The 3,586-nt window shown below is 40.3% G+C and overlaps 1 pseudogene; it reads right to left on the minus strand.

Annotated features, from left to right (window-relative positions):
• Positions 1 to 754: 754 nt before the first annotated feature.
• Positions 755 to 3,017, minus strand: LOC104676024 (annotated as a pseudogene).
• Between the last annotated feature and the right edge of the window lie 569 nt (positions 3,018 to 3,586).

Raw genomic sequence — 3,586 nt, forward strand, 5'->3', positions numbered from 1 at the left:
AACATAATGAAACCCTGTCTCTACTAAAAATACAAAAAAAAAATTAGCCAGGCATGGTGCCGGGCACCTGTAATCCCAGCTACTCAGGAGGCTAAGGCAGGAGAATCACTTGAACCCGGGAGGTGGAGGTTGCAGTGAGTCAAGATCACACCATTGCACTCCAGCCTGGGCAACAAGAGCAAGACTCCATCTCAAAAAAAAAAAAAAAAAAAAAAAAAGACAGGAAAAAATGACTGGGTGTGGTGGCTCACACCTGTAATCCCAGCACTTTGGGAGGCCGAGGCAGGAGGATCACGAGGTCAGGAGTTCAAGACCAGCCTGACCAACATGGTGAAACCCTGTCTCTACTAAAAACACAAAAATTAGCTGGGCGTGGTGGCACGCACCTGTAGTCCCAGCTACTCAGGAGGCTAAGGCAGGAGAATTGCTTGAATCTGGGAGACAGAGCTTGCAGTGAGCCAAGATTGTACCACTGCACTCCAGCTTAGGTGACACAGCGAGACTCTGTCTCAAAAAAAAAAACAAAAAAATAAAACCCCGGAAAAAATGAGTTAGTTGCAAGTACTGTAAGTACTATATCCTTCAATGAAAGAAGAACACAGATTAAGGATAAAACAGTTAGACAGTCTTATCAGTTAGCCCACCTTTAAGAATCATTTATCAGGGTAGCTAAAAGGAGCAATGATAAAGCTCTACATATATAACTGAAATGTTTACAATTAATCTAGTCCCAGCATTTTTATTTGCAGAGTTCTCAAATCAAAAGTAACAAGTAATTACACATCAGGATTGTTAGGAATACCAAATATTTTACAACTGCCACTATGTGTTTCTTCTTCTTTGACACAATTGGCACAGATCCAGGCTTGCTGTGTTTAATGTGACTCACTTCCTTTCGTCAACAAGCTTCCTTCATGATGCACTGTTCCTGAATTGGGCTGTAGACAGAATTTGGTAGATGTCAATGATGAGCTGTTGGTTGTATATGAGGATGATGCTGAAATTTCTCCTTCAGTTTCTGGTTATAATACTTGGCTGCTTTTTCTTGTGATGTAAGCACACCCAATTTTTCAGAAGCATTAGCTTTCCATAGGTGAATGTTCATTTCATCAGATCCATACATAATATACTTGCTGTCAGAAGTCCATTTTACACAGATAACATGTTGCTTTCACTTTGTGTGATATACTTCCCTGCTTTGACTTTTGTCTACAGAAAAGATTCAAATAGATTTATCGAAACTAGCAAACACAAACTCTTTCCCAGTGGGAGAGTAATCCACATCAAGCACTGCAGATACATGATCCATATGGACCATTACAGGAGTGTCCAGTGTACACGTATCAAAAGTAAATAAGTTATAATCATTTGCTGCCATAAAAATGAAAGCTTCCATAGGGTTCCAACAGATTGTATTTGTTCTCATATCTAAGATAACCTTTTTCAGAGGAGTAGCTTGCTTCATATCATATAGTACTATATTCCTATTAGACGTGCAACTTTCCAAGGTAAATGTCTCAATTGCATTAAATTTACCACTACTTATACTGTCAAATCTCCAGGTCATTGAACATATAGGATTAGTTCTTTGTTCACCCCAAATGTCTAGTTGCTGTCCACATGTGGCAAAAACAGCTTCTTTCCAGTGATGATCAATCCCAGTATCTTTCCTAATATTGTATGTAATGGCTCTTCCTCCTCTCTATAGCCTGGCCCATCCATTTTCCACTGCTTCACAGTTTTGTCATCACCAACAGTGAAAAGAAGTCCCACAAAAGCGAGTACATATTCCTCATACAAAGCCTTCATGTGCTTGTATTATATGGATACATTTCAGTTGAGTCAGGTTCCACATTCTAACCTCTCCATCACACACCCCAGACAGGACAGTAGCCAGGCTCTTTGGATGCTTTGCCAAGCAACTGACTCCATCTCAGTGACCATCCAGCCAAGCAAGGAATGGTTTTGCAAATACTCCTTCCAGTTTGGTAGCATTTAAAACTCTTACATATTCTTGCAGGACCTCAAAAGGATGTAAGGTAGGATCATGGTTTCTTGGAACAATCTGTAAGTCCAACTGGGTTTTGCGGACATAGTTGTCCAGATTCCAGCTCAACATCTTCACCTTCACCTTGATTGCTCTTCCTTCCAGAATCCACAAGCTCTTCGCTCTACAGAATTTCAGAGAGTACTGAGAGTGTCACAGGATTATCCCCAGAAATTTCCTTATATAGGACCTGAGTCAATCATAGTTTTTATGTAGATTATGAAGACTGCAGCCCTTACCAATTTATCTCTGTTTTACCATAGATTTCACAGGGCAATCTAATTGTAAAGCAGAAAACAAAAAAATATACCAAAAGTACCTGTTTTGTGTTCTTCACTGCACTTATCACAACTTGAAAATATATATAGTTTTTGTCCTATCTTTCCCTTTATTTATTTTATTTTATTGAGACAGGGCCTGGGTCTGTCACCCAGGCTGGAGTGCAGTGGTGTGATCTTGGCTCACTGCAACCTCCGCCTCCTGGGGTCAAGCCATCCTCCCACCTCAGCCTCCTGAGTAGCTGGGACTACAAGCTCAGGCCACCATGCCCAGTTGATTTTTGTATTTTTTGTAGAAATGGGGTTTCACAATGTTGCCCAGACTGGTCTCAAACCACAGAGCTCAAGCAATCCACCTGCCTTGGCCTTCCAAAGTGTTGGGATTACAGGCATGAGCCACTGCATCCAGCCCTATCTCTCCCTTTAAAATATAAACTCTTTAAGGACAAGAATATCTTGTTCTACTTTGTATGATCAGCACTTAACAAAGTATCCAGTACATATGAGTGATCAATAAATACTAGAAGGAAAGTATGAAATGTTCAGGTTTTTCTTCTCAAATGATTGGCAAACAATGAAATTAAAGATACTAAGAGTTCAGTCTTCCCTAAGCTAACTTGTATCATAAATCCAAGTTTGCTTTAGCTCTACTTTGCATTTTCCATTTCTTCAATACTGAGCAGCTTCTCCATCATACTTCCCAGGCATTCAGTATCCCTTTTACAGCTCCTCGGCAGCCTAGAACTTTTGCCTTTAGTTAAGTCTGTCTTCCTGGGATGGTGCCCAGATTCCAAGACCATCTCTTTCTTGGTATACTCCCATTAAAACTCCCCTTTTTTTTTTTTTTTACTGCCAGGAGAAAAATATTCAGATAATTTCTCATTAAAGCATTATGCTGTAATAGACCATTTAATCCAATAATTCTCCAGGGTATTTGTATTTTAGAACATGAAGCTGTTAGCCTAAGATAGAGAATGTATTATGATGGCAGTTCAGGGTCAGTGTGACAGTGGCATGGGGTATATATATATTTCCGTAGGTGGGTGGGGGGGTGATTGAGACTTTTCTTATTCGCTCAGGCCTCATCAAAAAGGTGGTCCCCTGCCTCGATTACAAAATCAAAGTCAGTAAATTCCTAGTCAAAGTCAATAAACTCAGGCTTCTCACCATTGGTCATACTAGGAGAGGAAAAAATCAACAAAGAAAAATAAGAGGTCAGGCGCGGTGGCTCACACCTGTAATCCCAGCACTTTGGGAAGCT

Source organism: Rhinopithecus roxellana, chromosome 6 (genome assembly GCF_007565055.1).
Source record: "Rhinopithecus roxellana isolate Shanxi Qingling chromosome 6, ASM756505v1, whole genome shotgun sequence".
NCBI classification, from domain to species: Eukaryota; Metazoa; Chordata; class Mammalia; order Primates; family Cercopithecidae; genus Rhinopithecus; species Rhinopithecus roxellana.